The sequence below is a fragment of the Sus scrofa genome, chromosome 11 (assembly GCF_000003025.6).
Source record: "Sus scrofa isolate TJ Tabasco breed Duroc chromosome 11, Sscrofa11.1, whole genome shotgun sequence".
Classification (NCBI taxonomy): Eukaryota; Metazoa; Chordata; class Mammalia; order Artiodactyla; family Suidae; genus Sus; species Sus scrofa.
The window spans coordinates 48,290,297-48,313,332 of record NC_010453.5 but is presented as its reverse complement, the minus strand read 5'-3'; the positions used below and the strand labels follow the sequence as shown (position 1 = coordinate 48,313,332).

At 39.4% G+C, this 23,036-nt stretch overlaps 1 long non-coding RNA gene across 3 annotated transcripts in view; it reads right to left on the bottom strand.

The window, feature by feature from the left end:
* LOC110255828 overlaps positions 1-23,036 on the bottom strand; it is a 225,944-nt gene that overhangs the window by 105,399 nt on the left and 97,509 nt on the right. Inside the window, exon 3 of one of the 3 annotated variants that reach the window (XR_002336695.1) lies at positions 15,617-15,735. The exons of the other annotated variants lie outside the window; for them this stretch is intronic. This is a non-coding gene — a long non-coding RNA (uncharacterized LOC110255828). The remainder of the gene's footprint in view (positions 1-15,616; positions 15,736-23,036) is intronic. 3 annotated transcript variants of the gene reach the window in all.

Here is a 23,036-nt window from a genome sequence, read left to right as displayed (position 1 = left end):
GGAACGATTAACATAAAGGCAAGAGAAAAAATCATCAGCCCAATATTCAATTTAATATATTTTATTCCTTGAACTAAACTGTATTGAGCATCTAGTAAGTGCTTATTTGTAACTGCATTGAGATCCAATAATGGATTAGGTAAGGACAAGTGAAACAAAATTTCTGCCCTTGAGTTTCTCACACTTTAAGAGTGAGACCAATACATAATTCAATGCTTTCAGTATAAGTACTATGATTTTTTAAAAAAGCAGGCACAGAAAAAAAAAAAAAAAAAAAAAAAAGCATCTAACTCTGGTTGGGGAGGAAGGTCAAGGAAGGCTTCCTGAGCAGACACAAATGAAACTCAACCTTCAAGGAGAAGAAGCAGTTAACAGGCAAGGGAGAGGTGTGAATCAAGGAGGCTCCTCAGACACAGGTAAGGAGCTGATGGGCAGGCAGTGAAGTAAGGTTGCCCACAATTAGATTTCAGCACGTGCCCCCAACATGGATTATTAACTGCAAACCCATTTAAACTTCACATTATTAGCACTTGATTTATAAACAGGCATTAAAATTTCATTCACTTGACAAATATTTATTGAACCAAGCTTGTCCACACAGTGTTTTCTGCTTAATTCCTCCCTGGCTTTTGCTCACGGGGTTTTCTTTGCCTGGCCTGTCAATCTTCTCTCCATCTTCACCCATCAGAGTTCTATCCAGCCACCAAGAAGGTATCTATTCAAAAGCCATCTTTTCTTTTTTTTTTTTTTTTTGACTTTTTAGGGTTGCCCCTGTGGCATATGGAGGTTCCCAGGCCAGGGGTCGATTCAGAGCTACAGCTGCCAGCCACAGCCACAGCCACACCAGATCTGAGCCGTGCCTGTGGCATACACCACAGCTCATAGCAACGCCAGATCCTTAACCCACGGAGCAAGGTCAGGGATTGAACCTGCATCCTCATGAGTACTACTCAGGTTTGCTACCGCTGAGCCATGACAGGAATTCCCCAAAGCCATTATTTTAGTGAAACTTTACTGATTATCTCAAATTCTTCCTACTTCTTTTAAGTACCCAATACACTTTCTTTGTACTATCTTGTTATGCCTACCCCATTTTGCCTTATGTAGTTGTGTTTATACCAAAATTTATGTAAGACCAAACAAATACTTTTATTACTCTTTTCTATTTTTAATTCTCTACAAGACTAGAATAATGTTTTGCATCACAACTTTTGCTGAAAGGAGTTGACATGGTTGTTCCAAGAATAAATCAAATACATGTGAGGAAAAATATTGTTCCTGTTTCCAGGGCTATGTATGTGTGCATATATTTGCATATATATTTCCTTGCATAAAAATCTATACATATGTAAAACCAATAACCACCTTCACCAAAGTTTCCTCTAGTATTTATATTACTTTTCTCCATAGTTACTCATCTATACCAAGAGTAAAGGTACTAGAGAAATGAAAACTTGGAGATGATTCCAGAAGGGTTTCAATACTATATGATTCCAATTATATGACATTATAGACAAGGTAAAATTATAGCAAAAAAAAGGTAGATGAGAGGTTCTGGGGTTTGTGAGTGGGTTGTGAAGTTCAACTGCAAAAGGATATTGAACTATTCTCTGGGGAGATCAATGTGTTCTAAACCTTGACTATGATGATGGCTGCAGGACTTCATATATTTACCAAAACTCATTGACTTTATTCATAAAGTGTGTTTTATAGTATATAACTTACACCTCAATAAAATTATCTTAAAACACTAGAAAACTGACAGAACACTGTAAACCAGCTATAGTGAAAAAAAAAAGATATTATATTAAAAAAACACATATTATACTAAAAAAAAAATACTTGACTTTAAGCCAGGTCCCTGAAAACTGAAAATTTTTGTGTTATACACCTTTTGTTAAACTGATGAAGGAATTATAACTTTGGTGAGGAAAGATGATATTAACTTTTACATTACATAGAAACAATCCAGACTCACAAGTACAATAATAAATATTTGATTGAAGTTGAAAATATTATGTAACATTTGTCGATTTTGCTAAAAACCCATATGCTTAAGACAAAAACTTCTGCATGACTTAGAGGGAAACAATAGACAGAGGTGATATAATCATTACAGCAGCCACATATGGAGAATTAGGTACAACATAAAAGGAGTGGAACTGAGAATATTTATATATCAAGAAACTTTTAGCTCCTCAAAAAAAAAAAAAAAAAAAAACTGGGAGGAGAGGAAATCAAGATAGCAGGAAACCAGAAAATTGATCACTGGAATTTAAATTACCCTGGAACAAACTTCAATTCTGCTTTCCTAAATTGATGAAGAAAAAATACACATTTGAGGGAGGGTATGGACAGAACAGTTAAACAGTGGGACAGTTATAAAGCTGACGCACAGGAAATGACTTCAGGATATTAGAAATGGAAATATGCAAGGGAAGGACCCTCGGCTGCTCCCAGACACAAAGGTCAGATATTATGCAGGAATAGTCTAATATTAGTCTCCAGTTAAAATTCTATTTTCAAATCTCATTTCCAAAGAACTCCACAGTACATCCACTTTCTGTTGCAGAGAATTTCATTGCAGCGAATGTTCTATTCCCAGTCAACAGATACTGGAAAGCAAAGGCCATTCTAGGAGCTGCTGCGAATAAAGAAGGAGGGGAAAAAATCTGCAGAATCAGTTACTTACGTTTCAGGAAGGAATTATTTAAGGAGCTATTAGGTATTCCTCTCACCCTTTCTTAGTCATAAAATCTTGCATGTGTATTTTTTCTGTGCGATGGAAGATTGAATAGGTTTTCCTGAGCAGGTGACTGAGATGGCGAATTTTAGAGTTTGAAGTCAACTGTCTCCTAGTATTATACTCAGGGCGGCCCTGCTTTCTTTCCTGTCCTTGCCCACCCCGCTCCCCCATTTCATTATGTAACCACTCTAGAAGTTTCTGATACCATAAAGGAACACTATAAAGACTCTTTTCTTCATATGACGATTAATTTCTCATGTCACATTAATTTTTGTTAACTGACTTCAATCAGGTCTAACAGAAAATCAGAGATAAAGGAGAGATGAATTTTGGCAATGGCAGAAAAAGCTTTGAACTTGGAACCATAGACTTGATTCAAGTTCCACTGACTTCTGGACAATTTATAGAAATAAACATCCCATGTGTTTCCACAGCCACCTTGTGCATGCATTAAGCATAGTTCCATTCACTGCAGTGTAACCCACCTCTTTAGTCATGCTCCCCAAGCCCCAGGACCTTAAGTCCTTCAAAGGCAAAGTTTGTCTTTGTTACTGAATCCTTTCTACCCAAGAGAATGTCTGGCAAGACTGGGGGAATAAATAAGAGTAAACAAATCATTTCACCTTTCTGAGTTTTGTTTTCCCAAGTGTACATTAAAAGGAAAACAGCTTCTTTGCGGGTTATCATGGGGTTTAAGATACATACAACAAATAATGAAAAATTCAGTGCAAGGTAGAAAGTTACATGGCATCTCCTTATTACTTATATTCATCCAACACTTAAAAACAAAAGACTCTAGAGAAAAATCATTCAGTTCATGTTATAGTAAGTACCACCATAATGAAAATCTATGTACCAAAAAATAATCTCAAGTGCTATTGACCACCTCCGTATCTGAGCAATAGTTTAAGTAGACAAATCCAGGAAAAAATGTAGTTTGGATGACCTTTTTAAATCCATAATAACAGAAACTGCCTCGGATACAAAAGAAGATGTTGGCATTTATTTGTAGCCCCATGTTTCTAAGACCCAGGAGCAGAAGAAGCCAAATGCAAAGTGCATGTCCCCACCCACCCCCCAAAAATCAGGGTGTTTTTTTAAGATGGATGGTAAAGTGTGAGATAAAGAGGCATGTAAAACAGTCCTCAATTCATTCATCCATTCTTCCTTCTAGTCTATCTATTCAACCAAAAACCTTGAATATCCACTCAATAAATAATGCATTCTACATATAGGCTGTGAGCATCTACTAGATACAGAATTACTAGTGGAAAAAGTAACAAGTAAGCCATATTCTGTGCCTTAAAGTTACTTACAAGTAGGAGGTGGGGGGGAACATTCCAGAATTTGTGTGCAGGGGAGTCATGCTATTAATTTACTTTAGCATTTAGTATATGTGCTCTATAAATCACCGTAGAGAATTCTGAATGTTTGTTACAGTGCCTTATTTGCATGTGCAGAATTTGACAAGATCATAAAGATATTTTTTTAATAAGGGCCTTTTATGTCACATAAAAAGATGTTTTCTTTGAGAAATATTCCCATTGAAAAGTATATTCCTGAAAGACTTCATCTGTTCATTAAGTTATTACCCATTTATATAAAAGAGTGGATAAACATATTTTGGAAAATGAGTCAAGGATGAAAATAGGTATACATTTCGTTGCCAGATATAAGATACTTCACAGTTACTGAGGGTGTTAAATGGAAAGAATAATGGGAAGGATAATCCAGTAGGTTAGAGTAAATGACCATGTCTTATCTGTAGACCAATGTCTAGCCCAGGGCGGACACACAGTATATTGAAAAATGAATGAAGGAAGGAAAGAAGGAAGGAAGAATGGTGGGATGGTGTCAGCTGAAATTCAGAAGAGAGAACTAAATCAAATGGAAAGGAAATTAATAATCTAATTAGTCTTCCTTTCTTCCGTGACCCACTGCTTCTCATCCTCATCTGTGAATGTATGATAACATGAAATAAACTGGAATTTGGAGCTCAAATCTAGACTACTCCAACTGGGTAACTAATGTAACTCTTTGAAATTCTATTTATAAAATGAAGATAATATACATATATAATGTGTGGAGACATCTAGCACACACCGTTTCTGACACAGAATTACTGTTCTACATCTTTGAATTGACATTTTAGATTTAAATTTTTCTTGGGGCCAAAAAACCTGTTATTCCATAGCAATAATGTGCTAAGATTCTATCCAATGTCATTCATCTGGAACCCATTTTTATATCACTAATATTTTCTTTTTCTTTTTTTTCTCTAGGAAATTTTTTTTTATTACTCAATGAATTTATTACATTTATAGTTATACAATGATCATCACAATCCAATTTTATATAGTTTCCATTCCACAACCCCTGCACATCTCTCCCACCCCACCCCCCAAACTCTCTCTTTTGGAAACCATAAGTTTTTAAAGTCTGTGAGTCAGTATCTGTTCTGCAACGAAGTTCATTCTGTCCTTTTCTCAGATTCCACATGTCAGTGAAAGCATTTGATGTTGGTGTCTCATTGCATGGCTGACTTCACTTAGCATGATAATTTCTAGGTCCATCCATGTTGCTAAAAATGCTGGTATTTCACTCCTTTTAATGGCTGAGTAATATTCCACTGTGTATATGTACCACCTCTTCTTGCTCCACTCCTCTGTCCATGGACATTTAGGTTGTTTCCCCATCTTGACTATTGCAAATAGTGCTGCAATGAACATTGGAGTACATGTGTCTTTGCGAGTCATGGTTTTCTCTGGATAGATGCCCAGGAGCGGGATTGCTGGATCAAATGGGAATTCTATTTTTAGTTTTCTGAGGAATCTCCATACTGTTTTCCATAGTGGATGCACCAATTTGCAATCCCACCAACAGTATACTAGGGTTCCTTTTTGTCCACACCCTCTCCAGTTCTTATTGTTTGTAGACTTTTTGATGAGGGCCATTGTGGCTGGTGTAAGGTGGTACCTCATAGTGGTTTTGATTTGCATTTCTCTAATAATGAGTGTACATCACCAATATTTTCAAAGACACACATGAAGACAGGTAATTGTAGGAAAAAAAAAATATCCTCTGCTACCCTCTCTCAGTCAAGGGCTCCCAAACTCTCTTGATCATCAGTAGCCGTCTACATGGTATGATATGAAGGCTATGTAAAGTTATTCCTGGCTTGAAATACCTTTCTAACAGTCTGTCTGTGAACTAGAAAGCACATCTTTAGAATTACTTGTTTGAATTAAAGCAAAGGTCAATCCCAACTTCCAACCCACTTAGCTCTAAGTTCCTTCCATAACACAACCCTCCTGCTTGAAAAAAAAAAAAATGTCAGAAACAGATTAATATTAATAGATAAGAATGAGACAAAATTGTGCTCAGAAAAAGCTTAACATATGAGTGGATCGAATACAAAACAAAAGAGTAGACTTCAGATTGGGCTTCAAAGACTCCTGGACAAGAGGTAGGTGGTAATAAAAGGGAGTTCCTGGGGGACGATGACACTAAAAGATCTCTATATAAGGCAGGGGACAAGGCTCATGATCACTATTTGAAACCAGGGCTCTAATAGGACTCTCCTGTTCCATAAAAAGAGGCTGAGCATTCGTCAATCTGAGCAATTACTTTATGGGAAGCACTGAACATCAGGAGGCAGGTTGACAATGACATAGCTCACAACAAGAATCTGAGACAAGCCTATTTCTGGCTTTAGGGCTGGATTCCTAATGCTAACAGCATCATTGTGGGGGAAAAAAAAAGAAGTAAAATATCATTGTAAAACTGATCATGCACTAGCTCCCTGGGAGCAGACTGACAGCAACACAAAGCTTATGATGAATATGACAAGAGAGACAAAGGGAGAAAAAATTAGAATCCAATCTAAGTATGTACAAAAATAAATTTCAGAAAGGCCAAAGACCTAACTTAAACATAAAAATTAAAACTTTAAGAATATATAGAATATCGACAGAGGAGTAGATAAAGAAGATGTGGCACATATATGCAATGGAATATTACTCAGCCATTAAAAGGAAAGAAGTAATGATATTTGCAGCAGCATGGATGGACCTAGAAATTATCATGCTAAGTGAAGTTATACAGTGAGGCATGAATGTCACATGCTATCACTCACACATGGAATCTTAAAAAAAGGACACGATGGGAGTTCCCGTTGTGGCACAGTGGTTAATGAATCTGACTGGGAACCGTGAGGTTGCTCAGTGGGTTGGGGACCTGACGTTGCCATGAGCTGTGGTGAAGTTTGCAGACGCGGCTTGGATCCTGCGTTGCTATGGCTCTGGCATAGGCCAGTGGCTATAGTTCTGATGAGACCCCTAGCCTGGGAACCTCCATATGCCACAGGAGCAGCCCAAGAAAAGGCAAAAAGACAAAAAAAAAAAAAAAAAAAAAAGGACACGATGAACTTCTTTGAAAAACAGGTACTGATTCACAGGCTTTGAAAAACTTATGGTTTCCAAAGGAGTCAAGCTGGGGGTCCAGGAATGGGTTGGGGGTTTGAGATGGGAATGCTATAAAATTGGGTTGTGATGATTGCTGTACAACTATAAATGTGATACAATTTTTAAAAAATGGAAGTTAAAACAAAAAATATAGAGAGAATAGTTCAGTGAATTTCAGGTAGCATTGCACAACAATAAATGACTTAAAATGGGGTTAGGATATGATTTGAAAGTAGAGTCCACAGGTCTTGACGATGTATTGGGAAATGAGAGGAGTCAAGATGTCCCCAACATTTTTGACCTGAGCAACAGAAAAATAAAGTGCTAAATACTGCATCTGGGAAGAGAAGAGCAGCAGGCTGGGGAAGGAATGTTAGAAGTTACCTTTGGGTGTGTTAGAATTGAAGTGCCTGGTAGGCTTCCAAATAGAGGTGTGTAACAGCAGGTTGATTTGAGTCTGAGCTCTGGGGAGAAATCATATCTGGAAATTATAATCTGGCTATCAGAAGCTTCTGGTTATTATTTAGCATCATGGAAGTGGATAAGCTTTCTTAGGGAGAAAAAACACTCAGGGAAAAAAAAAATGGTAGAGGACTAAACCCTGAGGAATTCCATTACCTGGAGATTGGAGAGAGCAGAAAGAACCAGCACAGGAACCTGAGAATGAGTAGCCAGTAAGAGAAACGATCCCAGAAGATACTGGCCTAGAAGCCAACTAAATAATATTTCTAGAAGGAAAAATATCCCTAGATCAGAAGTTTCTGAGAAATCAAGTAAGAGCTAGAATTGATCCCAGGTTTGATGATATGGGGACTGGTTAGGGACCAGAAGGAGAAATTCCAGTGGCGTGACAGAGAGGCAAGTGTGACTGGAACAGTACAGAGGAGAGGAAATGAAGAAGACGAAGCAGCGTCTAGATAAAGTTTTCCAAATAAAGGCGAACAGAGAAATGAATCAATAGCTGAAAAGGAAGAATTTTTCTTCAAAGATAGGAAATGGAGCATTTTTAGACTAATGGATATATGGGATTAGAGAGGAAGAAGTCTATGATGAAAGAAAGAAAAAAAGAAATTATGGGAGTCAAGGACACAGAGGGAGAATAAACGCCCGTCCACAGGAGAGGCATCTGGCCTTATGGAGGAGGGAGCGGAACAACAGTGCTTCCATCGTGCATGTCTGCTTTGAATTATTTCATCTTTGTAGAAAGTCAGCATCTATTCTATTTTTTAGTTTTAAGATTAATATGATACCTAGTTGGGTCTTACAATATGTGCATCTCCATCAGACGCCCACATGTTTGGAAATTACACATACACCACACACCTGCAGTGTGTGCCTGGTTCACATCTGCAATATTTCTTTATTCACTTTTTTTCTTCTTCTTTTTTTTTAGGGCTGCACTTGCTGCATTTGGAGGTTCCCAGGCTAGGGGTCAAATCGGAGCTACAGTTGGCAGCCTACGCCACAGCCACAGTAACATCAGATCTAAGCCATGTCTGCGACCTACACCACAGCTTATGGCAACGCTGGATCCTTAACCCACTGAGCAAGGCCAGGGATCAAACTCGCATTCTCATGCATACTGGTCAGATTCGTTTCTGCTGCGCCACGACAGGAACTCCATATGTGCAATATTTAAATCAGGCAATCCTAGGAGGAATCACTTAATCTTTCAAGAAAGGAGTTCTTCAAATAGATTGCTTTCAGAAACTATTTTATAAAGTCACACACAACTCATAGTTCCCTAAGCAGAGTTCTCTGAGCTGAATTAAAATTTGATGCAAAGTGTGGAGGCTGGAGATTTCCCATGGAAAAAAAATTTTAGAAGGAAATATCACTGAGCTCAGCAAACTGAGTCTAGGGTCAAATATTGACTTGAGAAACTTTGATTTTTTTAACTTTTTAACTTTAATTTTTTTTTTATTTTGGAAAATCTTAAAAACTTTTCAGATATGAATGCAATGCTCCTATAGTAAGTTGGTGTAAAAGGTATTTCGGAGTTTCCAATTTCATATATTTCTCCAATCATTCTTTGCGTGAGCTATATATATGCAAAACATATTGCTATAGTTTGGAATAAATAAAATATTTTTGTGTTATTTCTAGAATGGCATGCTCCTGCTTTTACTTTCAGTTGAAATAGCATAAGAGTTTTCTAACAGTCTGCATTGATGTGATTGGAAAATTACCAAATGCTATAAAAACACTTTACACAGAACTCTGAAGAAAAAATTAAATTTGAAAATTAATTCATGCCACATTACTTTGAGGTTTTAAGACTGAGATTTTATTTGAAAGCCCAAAGCTTAAGAGTCACCAGTAATGATGGGCAATTCAACATCAATTATTTTCCTCAGAATTATTAAGGTTTAATTTAAGCAGCCTCAAAAGCTTAAAATGTTCGTTCTTTATATACAACACTCTAAGCTAATGAAGATGTGGTGATTTCAAATGCTGTTATATTTTCATTTCTGTGGCTCACTGTATAGGTCAGCTCAGACTGCCATGATGTAATACTATAGAGTGGTTGGCTTAAGTAACAGGAATTTTTATCTCGCAATTCTGGAAGCTGAGAGGTCCAAGATCAAGGTGCCAGCTAATTCAGTTCCTGGGGAGAGCTCTTCTCCTGGCACAAATGGAGAGCATACATGGCAGAAAGAGAGCAAGAGATCTGGTCTCTCTTCCTCTTATAATCCCATCTCTCTAAACCAAATAACCTCCCAAAGCTCAAATACCATCTCACTTGGTGGGGGCGGGGGTAGGAGTTCAGCATATGAATTTTGAGGGGACCTAAACATTCAGTACATTTCATACATCTTTTCATGAAATTAAGCAGAACTAAACACTGTATCACTTCTACGTCATGTGTGCGGTCAGATAATAATTGTCAAGAATTTTCTCACCACATATACGTCAATGCACTTCTGTCCAAGGGCCAAACTGAGCATCCATGAGCAAAGCATGGAGGCTCTTTCACAAAAACCACGGTACCCACTGGCCTCTAACCAAAAATTACTGAACCTAAAGCCAAATACTTCAGGACACATTTGAAGGATATTTTTAGCTGAGTTCTGTAGCTTTACAGTGCTTCAAAATATCTACAACCTGGCAATGAGTAGCTGGGGGTTTTATTTCCCCCCAGTTTAGCTTTCAAATTGGTAGTAAATGAATCCAAAGACTAAACATTACTTAGTAATTTCAGTAGGTTTGGGGGGTTGCTTATTTATTTGGTTTTTTTTTTGTTTTGTTTTGTTTGAATTGAGCAGGAAGGAAAAGACTTTGCTAAGGACAAATATAACATTCGGTTTAAGAGCTGGAGAAATAAATTTCGACCCACTGATGGCTGACTTTTCTTGTCATCATTTACAGGAGAGCTAATTCTTATCCCTGGCCATCTAAACCACAATTTTATTTTCAAGAGGCCCAAAGTCTTCAGAGTAAACAGAAGGGAAGTAAAATAAACTTTAAATAGTAATGACGGCATGCAGTGTTTGAGCAGAACAAATAACTGACAGGCAATTTCCAGATTTTACACCTCGTTCTAGAAGAGGCTCCCAAACAGCAGTTCAGTAGAGACTGCCTCTCTGTAATATTCATTGTTTTCACCTTTTTTTTTAAATTTATTTTTTATTTTTATTTCCCCCAACACACTTTTTTTTCCATTGTACACCATGGGGACCCAGTTACACATACATGTATACATAATTTTTTCTCGCATTGTCATGCTGTGTTGTATCTAGACATAGTTCTCTGTGCTACACAGGAGGATCTCATTCTTAATCCATTCCAAGAGCAATAGTTTGCATCCATTAACCCCAAGCTCCTTTTTGCTTATGTTTAGCTTGCATAGATACATATATAATGCAAGGAAAAACTCAGAGATTTAAATATGCAAAAGCTCTGCCACACATATAAGCAGATACGAGATACTTCACCTCAAAGGAAAGTATAAAAGACATAAGAAGAAATGGGGGTAGGGGACAATACTAGATTAGATTGTAACTAGCACATCAACAGAACCTAAAGTTATTTCCACATATCGTCACACTGAATCACATCTCTATTTGTCTCCGTCACTCTCTCCATGTTGACAAGTCAGCCCTGATTGCCATGATTAACCCTGGAATTTCTAGGCATTATCGAATTCAGTTGTGAGAAGGAAAGCAGTTGAAGATCTTCAAATCAATAAGTGAAACTGAAAATAGTGTTCGGTCTAGCAGTGGACTTTTCCCAATAGTAGAAATGAAGTCTCCCAGGGACATAGTTGCAGGGAAACTTGAAATTACAAAATATCTATGCCTTCAGAAAAATTAGAGAAAGGACACATCTAATGAAAAGACAAAGTTTCGAGAATGCAGTTTGCATTGTGAAGGATGCTAGAAAAGCCTCCATATGTACTTTTTTTGGCTTTTTAAGGCCATACCTGCAGCATATGGAGGTTCCCAGGTTAAGGGTCTACAGCCTACAGCACAGCCACAGCAACGCCAGATCCGAGCCACATTTGCAACCTACACCACAGCTCAAAACAACACCGGATCCTTAACCCACTGAGCGAGGGCAGGGATCAAACCCTCATCTTCATGGATGTTAGGTTCGTCAACCACTGAGCCATGACGGGAACTCCCATATTTACTTACTTTAAAAAAAAAAAAAGTTCAGATTTCCTAAATTTCATTGAATTGAGTGCCACATCTCAAAAAGCTCCAGCCAAGAGACAACTGATCCAACATTTAGCAGCACTTACTGGACCTTTGCCTATCTTGGGGCTGAAGACAGGTGAGGAAATGGCTCTTGAAGGACTAGGCTGCTGGAGCATAGCTACATACAGTCTCAAAGAGAAGCCAAATTAGCTTGTCTGGCTTAACACTGAAGAAGAAGTGGTGATGCCTTTGAGAAGAGGTATGGGGAGGTTAGCCCTCAGTCTACTCTCCATTTCTTAAAATATTGTTTAACTATAGCAGATAGTCAAAATTTGGTGAATTGTATTCAAAGAAATGGTAAATAAGAATTCCCTTTACCGATAAAGAAGATTCCATCCTTATCTATGGAATTAGATAGGTTTTTTGTTTGTTTGTTTTTGCTTCTTTTTAGGATCGCACCTACAGCACATGAAAGTTCCCAGGCCAGGGGTTGAATCAGAGCTACAGCTGCTGGCTTACACCACAGCCACAGCAACACAGTAGCTGAGCCACATCTGCGACCTACACCACAGCTCACAGCAACGCCTGATCCTTAACCAACTGAGCCAGGCCAGGGATGGAACCCGCATCCTCGTGGATCCTAGTCAGGTCTGTTAACCATGAAGCCATGAAGGCAACTCCTCAGAGTGGTTCAACGCTGGAAGGATCTGGCAAAAGACATGAAAACATCTTCCCTAGAGATTTCTAAGAAGAAAGAAGTTTCTTTTTTCTTTTTAATTTTTTTTATCTTTTGTCTTTTTAGGGCCACACCCATGGCATATGGAGGTTCCCAGGCTAGGGGTCTAATCAGAGCTGTAGCCCCTGGCCTATGCCAGAACCATAGCAACGCCAGATCCCAGTCACATCTGTGACCCACACCACAGCTCACAGCAACACCGGATCCTTAACCCACTGAGCAAGGCCAAGGATTGAACCCACAACCTCATGGTTCATTTCTGCTGAGCCATTACCGGACCTCCAAGAAGCTTCTGATCTGGAAGGCAGACTGTTGGACCCGACTATTTCCTCTTCTATCATTCATACTTATTTTTAAATTCATTTAAGAAGGTCTGGATCTGGGGAGTTCCCATTGCAGCTCGGCGGGCTATGAACCCTACTAGTATCCATGAGGATGGGGGTTTGATCCCTTGTCCCACTCAATGGGTTAAGGATCTGACGTTGCCATGAGTTGTGGTATAGGGTCAGAGCCATGTCTGCACCCTAGTCTAGGAATTTCCATATGCTGCAGGTGCAGCCCTAAAAAGCAAAAAAAAAAAAAAAAAAAAAGAGAAGGATGGGGAGGGAGATGGGAGGGGGAGGATGTCTGGTTCTGCATAAGATGCAGTAAGCTCACACCATCTTGTCTCCTCACTCTTATATACCTATTCTATGCAGCTGTAACATAATAACTGGAACAGGTATTTAGGACTCTAAAAAGAAAAGACTAGCAGGTGGATTGGGAAGAAGACCAGAGTTCAAAGTACCACCAAATTTTATGGTGAGTCGCTATCAATTTTTTTTCTCCTCTGACATCCCTCTCCTAGGATTCAGGGCAGCAAGAAACCCTGAGGTGAAGCAGTCCCCTGCTCTTTTTTGTCTCTCTGTTTAGAATTTGGGCATCCATGGCCATTTGCAGATATTGTGCATTAGATGCTAGGAACAAGCTGGCTGTAATTGGTAGGCTAAGCTCTGGCTTTGGAGATCAGACAGGTTTAGTTTCAAACGGTACATGTGCCACTCAGAGGTTCTATAACCTTGATGACTACTTAACCTCTCTGAGAGTCCTCTTCCTCATTAGCAAAATGATAAGAACATGTTATAGGTCTGGTATGCAAATCACACTTCTGTGTTGCTAAAAGTTTTCACTCCAGGAAAATGTACTGTTTCTGAATTCATGCCTCAAATGGAATTCAAGTTCTCCGGTAACTTCCTAATTTAAGGTGTCCATTATGCCAGTTCCTCTGTCAAACTGCATGGACAAAAGTTTTCAGAAAAATGTACAGATAGAATTCCCACTCCGGTTGCTCTAAGATTAATTCTCTAGGGTCCTTTTCTGTGCTCCCCAAAATAAGGTCAGAGACACAAGTTCCTTTGATGAAAATCTTTGCTTGTTCTTGGCATTCAAATTGGCTGAGACATTTTGGTTGCTTCAAAATTGCTCACGTAAAGGAAATTAATACCCCAGATAACTTGTTAATTTCCTTTTCAAAAAACTTCCTAAAATAGTCCTTCATGTGGTTTCAAAGGAATGATTGCTCCAATTGGCAATTTAAGGGAATAGACTCAAAGGATTCTTCATGTCCCTTCCTGCTTCTGACGTTCTCTAATTCCTTGATTTGTAGGATTTTCAGAATATGGAAATATAGAAGAAACCTTTTCTCCCCTAGTGAACCCTAACTGGATAAGTAATCACTATTTTATGGGTATCTCAAGAGCAAGTTCTTTCACAATCAAATTGCGAACTTCTGAAGAATAAGGACCATATCTCTTAGTTCTTTTCTACTTCCCACAGCATATTCAGCACAAGTGTATGCTCAGATAATCACAACCAGTTCTTATTCCCAGGTAGTTGTAGTCTGGGCATTCTACAGGTTCAGCAGAATCATGTTAAACCTTGACTAGTACACCTGCGGATTTTAAAGGTTATTTTTTTATGATAAAGCAAAAGAGCATACCATAGCACACCACATAAAAGTTCGCTTCTTTTCTGTAACTGATTCAGGAAGCATCTAGGGAGACCCGTGAGTAAAGTGTTATTCAGGGAAACAAAAGCCTTTTTGATCAGTAGATAAATAAGAACCCTCTTCAGAACCACAAGTGATTGTCTTAGTCACATGTTTTCCTATATTTTCCTTATTATTTTCAACTCTCCATTCAACCTATTATATTTTGTATAAACTCCAAAGATGATTACAGTTTTCAATGAACATGATTTGAAACTTAGCAACGACCTCACTAAGAGAAGAATTCGGTGGAGAAAAAATATAGAAAGATTGAGCCAGTTTTGTCACTGTTCAAATGCACCCTTTTTTTAAAAGGAGATGTCAGCGTTCCCATTGGGGCTCACCAGTATTGAACTCGACTGGTATCCATGAGGATGCAGGCTCTGTCCCTGGCCCCGCTCAGTGGGTTAAGGATCCAGCATTGCTGTGAACTGTGGTGTAGTTTGCAGATGCAGCTCAGATCCTGCATTGCTGTGGCTGTGGCGTAGGCCGGCAGCTGCAGCTCTGATTCGACCCCTGGCCTGGAAACTTCCATGGCTGTGGATGCAGCCCTAAAAAAAAGCAAAAAAAAAGAAAAATAAATAAAAAGGAAATGTCTACCACTTCCACCTCACTTAGTTTTGATGACCATCCATAGTGTGTTTGCTTAGGAATGATCATGAGGACATTGGCAATCTGACTGTTCATGACTGTCATACAACCTTCAGGGATGTCCCAAGACAGTCGAGTGAAGACTGTACAGCAGCTCCTTGTATCTGTTGGCCACGTGCCCATAGATCAATAAGCAAGATCAGCAGTACTGTCAAAGCCCATTGAAGAATTAGATTCAGATTATGTCACCATATATGCAAAAGATCTTGATAGAATGTCAGTCAACTCAGTATGTGTATACACACACACACACACACACACACACACACACACACACACACACTCCTGTCAACATATAGTCAGTCAATTCAGAAGCTACCATTGGTTTGAGAAGATACATACATACATACATACCTCCAAGCCAATTTTTTCAGGGATCTACAGCCTCCAATTTTGAATTTGGAGATGACCCTCTCAAAAATGTCATGTGCATAGAGCAACAACCAGAAAGCTTCTATTTCACTCATAAATACCTAGGAAGGAAAGTTGTATTTCACTCCAGTTTGAATAGTTGGATTTATCATACATGGTCACGGGTAACTGTTTATGAACATATTCATTCAACTCTTGCTTAATCTAGTTTTCCTTAGCAGTTGACAATGATACCTTACAGAAAAAAAATACTAAAAAATAAAGCCATGATATCTTCTTAATATTTTCATCTAAGTGTCTTACTCTTTTTTTTCCTTTTCTAGGGCCACTCCCGCAGCATATGGAGGTTCCCAGGCTAGGGGTCTAATTGGAACTGTAGCCACTGGCCTATGCCAGAGCCATAGCGACTCAGGATCCGAGCCACATCTGCGACCTGCATCATAGCTCACGGCAATGCCAGATCCTTAACCCACTGGGCAAGGCCAGGGATCAAACCTGAAACGTCATGGTTCCTAGTCGGATTCGTTAACCACTGCACCACAACCGGAACTCCTAAGTGTCTTGCTCTTTTAACCGAGGCTGCGCATTCACTCTTAAAGACTTTCAAACATATCAAGAAACTTATAAAGTACTTTTTTAGGAATCATGCGGTCCATAAGAATTGTGAAGAGAGTAAATCTCAAATTTCTGCTCACTCTATTGAATGCACACAACCAAGATCAGTTGGCAATAATTTGGGGCATAGTGACAGGTTAAATTATAATGTGCCAGTAGAACAGAAAGGAAATGTCAGCAGTCAAAGCCACCCAATACCCCCAGCTCTACGTACCAGGAAAATGAAAAACAATTTTATGATTTGTGTGTTTTAGCAGGTACTTGTGTGTTTTAGCAAGTAAGGTGCTATTACTCTGAGAAGTGTGCAACCTAACAATTATAGTTATATTTTCAATGTCTGCTGCATCACAGGTAACAGTTTTTAGATTTTTTTGTACTCCAGTGTTTCACACAGGCTACATACAGAATAGCTGGAGAAGTCAACCTCACTCTTTCCCTGGCTCACCTCTCATACAGCCTGTGGGTTGAATGAGGTTTCCATCTTAATTAGCCAAGGAAACATCAATGTCTCAGAAGTGAGCTGGGCACAGGGAGCAGAAACAGAGTCTTGCTCAGCAGGGCTTTCCCCTGCTACTGGTTCTCCAATGGAAAGTTAAGCTGCCAGGAACACTGCACATGTAGCTCAAGCTATAAAATGAAGATAATATTGTCTCCATTAAGGAATCATGAAGATCTGATGAGAAAACCCATGAACAGGAGAGTCAGCTGTGCTTTAGTGAATCCCACACCAACTCAACTGTATTTCCTCAAGTGTTTCTCCTTCCTTCCATCTGCAATATTCCTGGCATGATCAAGGAATTGAATATTCCTGTGGCACGATTTTGCCGTGCCAAGACTTTTCTCATCAGAGCTTGTGATCATTCTGGTGGATATTCTACTAATTATCAAAGCACTTCCTTTTTTCAAAATGTGCAAATGTGGGGCTCTTGAACCTTTAACAAACTCAAAAATCAGCATGGCTATACCCTTATCTGGAGGGAAAAAAAAAATCAGTTGACTCCAGGGTCATCTCTTGGCTACAGCTGTGCCTCCTGCTCTTCAGCCTTCTGGAAAGCCCAGGTCCCTGCTTATGTCTAAATGAACTGAACAAATATTTACTAGGGACGTGGTAGATGTTTAGGGCTGGGGTACCAAAAGTTAGCAACAGAGACATGTCCTTATTCAGGGGTTTGACAGTAAAATAGTGACACAACTAAGTATATAGCTCCAAATAGTGAAAAATAACATGAAGGGAAAACAGAGCATGGTGAGAAAATGTGTGTGTGTGTGTGTGTGTGTGTGTGTGTGTGTGTATCAAGTGGGGGTGATGAAGAATCTCTCTCAAGAATTTTGGAAAAGACCAGTTTGAGTTAAGTAAGCAAAAAAGGGGATAAGAATATATCTGGGAAGTCTCTGAAATCGAAAGGGCTCCTACAGGGGAGCTTCAGCATGATTCTGGGTGAGGCTGGAGACAGGGCAGACCAGCCTGGCTTGAGGTTGTTCAGACAACCTGGCTTGATTCCAAAAGGCATTAAGGATTCTGACATTTTCCTGAGGTCACTAAGAACACGACTGAAGGGTTTAAGCAGAGGATGACAAGTTCTCGTTTATGGTAAGATAAGAGCTGTGCCAAGTGCACGGTGGCCTCAGTGTGGAGAACAGGCTGCAAAAGGGCACAGAAATGGAAGCACGGAGACCAGTTAAGATGCTATTGTGCACGTCCACCTGAGAGATGGTAACCTCTCTCGGATTCTGGTGGTGACTGTGCAGATGGAGGGAACGGACAGATCTGAGATAGTCATGAAGTCGAAATAGATTAGTGACGGGTTATAAAGTCAAGAGAAATCAAGGGAATTCTCAACTTTCTGAGGTTCTAACTTAATCTGTATAACTACATGTTATAGATAACGTTAGGTATCATCTGATAGAGTCATCTGTGCATTTGACAAATATTTCTGGAGTTTCTGGCCCAGTGATTTAAAGTGCCGGTGACCTGACTTTGGCTACTGGTTCTGCCTCTGTGTAACCTTGAGCAAACTTCTTAACCATAAGAATGTGGAGCCGCAAACCCCACCCTGAACCACCTGTGACGTTTCTGAGATTCTAGAGGTTGTGGGAAGTTAGTGAGATGCACATCCCTGAGGCAGATCCTGCTCCTAGCAGTCTGACCTTGCACCATTGGCGAAGAGAGAAGCATCCAATCTTAGTCCTAAGAAATGACTTTGCTCTTAGTGAAGCTCTACAAATGACTGTGTTGCCTGAGGATAAAACGCATTTCAGAGGCGTCTCCTTGAGCTCACAAATGACAAGGACTGCACTGACTATTTCTTTCCAGAGGTAGAGATGGCTACCACAGAGTTTTCAGTATCTATAGGGTAACAGGTGGGGTGGGGTGGGATGGAGTGGATCTGACATAAGAATGCTAACATTCCAATGTCATCTTATTCATTTTTTAACACTGCAAATGGGCACTCACTCTCAGCATGAGAAACACAATATGGAGCACAGAGACTAAGGCTGGTGGCAGAGAACATGCCTGATTAAACAAGGAAGCTGATACTCATTTCCAGCTGTGTCTAGATTTTTAAAAAGGATCCAGAAATCAGGATTTTTATGAGATCTCTCCTAATGTTTAAATGTTGGCTCAATATTTAGAAAAAAATGATATGTGGGTCAAATAAAACACATCAAAGTGCAGGTGCAGCCCCTTGTACTCCAGGTGGGAATCTGGTTTACCACTACCCCCAACAGGCCCCCATGGGATCACGTCACCACAGGAATGAATTATCAGGATGGAATTTAGACGGTGACAGCAGAGCAGTGTGATGCTGACACAGACCTTGCCTTACCAAACGAGTTCCACACGGATGAAGTGACACAGAACGTGACCGTGGGGAAAAAAAGTGACACTAAAGGAGAGACAATTCAACCACTTCTTTATAGAACTAAGTACAAGCTTCTACAGAGGAAGGACTTCTGTATATACATATACAGTCTATATATACATAGACTGTAGCACAATCTAAGTTTGCCAGATTAAAAATCAATTAATTCAGTTCTTGATCTGCAACATGGAACTCCTTATAAGAAATCCAGCCAACTTTCTTCCACATTAAAAAAAAAAAAAAAGCTCTTGATAATGTTCTTCTATTTAGTTTAGGACTGAACAAACTCTGCTGGGCTATTAATCAGTATATGAATACTAAAAGCAATATAGTCTAAGGCGTTACTTAAGCAAGTAAGAATGAAATTCATAGTGTTTCTTTCTGAAATGGGTATGAAGGGAGTTCCCATTGTGGCTCAGTGGTTAATGAATCCAACTAGGAACCATGAGGTTGCGGGTTCGATCCCTGGCCTTGCCCAGTGGGTTGGGGATCCGGCACTGCCGTGAGCTGTGGTGTGGGTCGCAGACACAGCTCAGATCCTGCGTTGCTGTGGCTCTGGTGTTAGGCTGTCGGCTACAGCTCTGATTAGACCCCTAGCCTGGATACCTCCATGTGCTGGGAGCAGCCCAAGAAATGGCAAAAATAAATAAATAAATAAAAAGACAAAATAAACAAATAAATAAATAAATAAAATGGGTATTGAAGGAACAGAAGCCATCATATATATTATCACTATATGCAATAGTGCTGAAATTTTGAGGTCTATGTTGAGAGAGAGAGATGGACTATTCAATATATACCTGGCAATGAGATGTCCTCTTGTTTCCCAGCCCTGGAGTCTTGTAGCAGAAGAAAGGAAGAGAGCCATCAGGAGAGAAAGCGTGATCTTTGCAAGAGCAGAAGGACAGAATGTGAATGGAAACAGAGAGCATGTAGAGACAGGCAAGGGAGGGCCTAGAACGAGCCACCATGGGGATTTTCTCAGCTCGGGCATCTGCAGGGTTCAGGAGTGAGGTGTAATGCTGGTAATCCACAAAACAGGGGCCATATGGTCTATCTCCATTTCTGGTCTTCCCTGGCCCACGTCTTAGGTCCTCTGCCCCGTGATGGAGAGGCCTGAGACTGGGGGAACACGTACCACCAGATGGCGCCATCCCTATTCTTTTCCATCTCAATAAAACAGATTCATCAAACTTACTTGGAATTTAGGGAACTGATTTCACTTTAACTGGTTGCAAAGTGGCTTAAGATGGTCCACTTCATTTTCTCCGTTCTCCCACCACCCTCGACTTCTAAAATGGCCAAACCAGACGATGGGCAATTAGGCGTTCTGCCTCTAAAAAATTTCATCATAGATTCAAATCTAATCAGCACTCGCTATTGCGCTCTGGGGAGTACATTAGAAAAGAAAGAAAAAAAAAAAAAAAAAAAAACCTCAAAAATAGCACCTGTCTCAGAGATGCTTACATTCTAATGTGCGAGGTTTAGAGAAATAGTTGCCAATACAAGTACACTTGAGTAAGTGAAAATGTGGAATTCACACACATTCACACAAAATTGAAAAAATAAATTAGGAGGGCAGATGTGAGGACACCTCTGGATGTTTTTAAAGGAGGTGAGAGAGCTTGGACAATGGAAGTAATGTTCTTTTTCTCCTTTTTAATTTTCTTTTATTTTTTTTTACCACATCTGTGGCATATGGACGTTCCCGGGGTAGGGGTAGAATCGGATCTGTAGCTGCAGGCCTACACCACAGCCACACAGGATCTGAGCTGCATCTGTAACCTATGCCTCAGCCAGCAACAACACCAGATCTTTAACCCACTGAATGAGGTAGGGGATTGAACCAGCATCCTCATAGATACAGGTTCTTAACCTGCTGGCCACCGTGGGAACTCTGAGAATGTTATTTTTTAAAAGAGGTTTTTCCCAACATATGAAAAGAAGTTTGAGAATTTTAAAATTTTACCCTCTGTGCTTTATAATTTTGCTCAAGGTCTGCCCTGCTTACCTTCCACTGTGGTGGTAAATAGACATTGCTTCTTAGGGTACTACATGCTGCTTGCAACAGAGCACAGGTGCAGTTGAGAAGGTGTGTTGCTGCTAAATCACTGTTTTCATCTCATTTTTCAGATATAATTTCCATCCCATCTACAAGAAACCCCTTCAACACATTGCAAAAAAAAAAAAAATTCACTTCTACAAATAAAGGTAAATGAGTTTTTCCTACTGGTATTTCAAGATACCTAAAAATGAAAACAATTATGCTGTGATTGTCTATTGCTCTTAAAATCCTCATTATATAAAACCTAGGAGGGCGCAGACTTTTAAAAGTTCTTACTTTCTCTTTTAGATATTTTACACTCCACCCTGACTGACAGCATTAGTTTATGAAACTTTCTTTTCTCAATTTTTACAGACAATGGCTGTTCTTCACTGAGCTATACTGAACGAGTAGGAATCTGCTAAGATGATATATTATTAAAGGGTAGGTTTCAATCAATTTGGTATTCTGGTTCATGTAGATTTCTATCAAGGCAGATGCTTATCTCGACTTATCCCAAAGTACTTTGTCTTTCCACAGTTGGGGAAGTCTTTAGCAACCAAAATTTCAGATATTCCAGCAGGTTTGAGCAATGCCAGAGAGCCTTTTCTTTATCACTTCTGTTGATGTACTCTAGAAAGGATAAAAGCATGGGAAACGTTCCAAACTCCAACACCATGAAGCTTTGTGACTTCAGCAATAATCCCAAAATAGAGCAAACTGTATCATTTCTGTTTGATGTACTTCCTGAGAATTTTCCAGCAGCATCAGATGAAGCCTAACCTAGGTATTCAGAGAGTAAGTAAAGTGTTTAATTCTTAGCAAAATAGTTTTGCTTGGAAAACCCAAGTAAAAGTCAACAGTGCTTAAAAATACCTTTGTGTTTCTCTTAAGGTTTTTTTTTTTTTTTTTTTTTTTTTTTTTTTTTTTTATCAGGGCTGAACGGTTTGGTGTAGAAATCTTACAAAACTAAAAAATTATAGAAAACTGATCATTTAAGTTTAGCTCAAGGCTATGACCAGGCATCTTGGTTTCTCAGAATTATTCAGATAGCACTGATTTTAGCAGTTTGGCCCTTTTTGCTTTGGGTCCTTTCTTTCAAGTCACTGGAATGTCTCACAGTGAAGGTATAGGATGCCTTTCCTCTGAATAAAGCATCTGAGTTTTTAAGGAAGCTCCTTAAAGAAGTCTACCTAGCTTTTCTTAAACTTAGGGAAGAATTTCCCATTTCCCTGACTAACCCGTTTTACGGTCTCCTTCTTCAGAAAGGAAATTAGTAAAAATGAATAACTTCGGAGTAAGTGGATGTGTATAGCCTGAACCACAGACCTCACTGAAGCATGTAATTCCAAAAGTTGCCCATGCCACAGACTGACTGCTCTTCTCAAGAGTTTTCTGCATGAAAACATCCACAGTCCCTAACACACCTTGAGGAGGGCAGTGCACCCCCAACTGAGAACCACTGCTCTTATCCAAACCCCTTATGTTGCAGATAAAGAAATAAAGACCCAATAATTGAAACAATTGGTTTTCTTTTTTAAAGAATGAATTAAGGAGTTCTCACTGTGGCTCAGTGGGTTAAGAATCCAAGTCGTATCCATGAGCGATCACTGGTCTGGCTCAATGGATCCTTCCAGCATTGCTGAAAGCTGAGGCACAGGTCGCAGATATGGCTCGTATCTGGTGTTGCTGTGCCTGTGGTGTTGGCCTGAAGCTGCAGCTCTAATTCAACCCATAGCCAGGAAACTTCCACATGGAGTGAGTGCAGGCGCAGCGCTTAAAAAAAAAAAAAAAAAAAGAATAAGTTAAGATCAGAAGTTAAAGTTCCTTGGCTTTAAGTTCATATTCTTTCCTAAGTTGGGCAGGTTCTTATTATTGC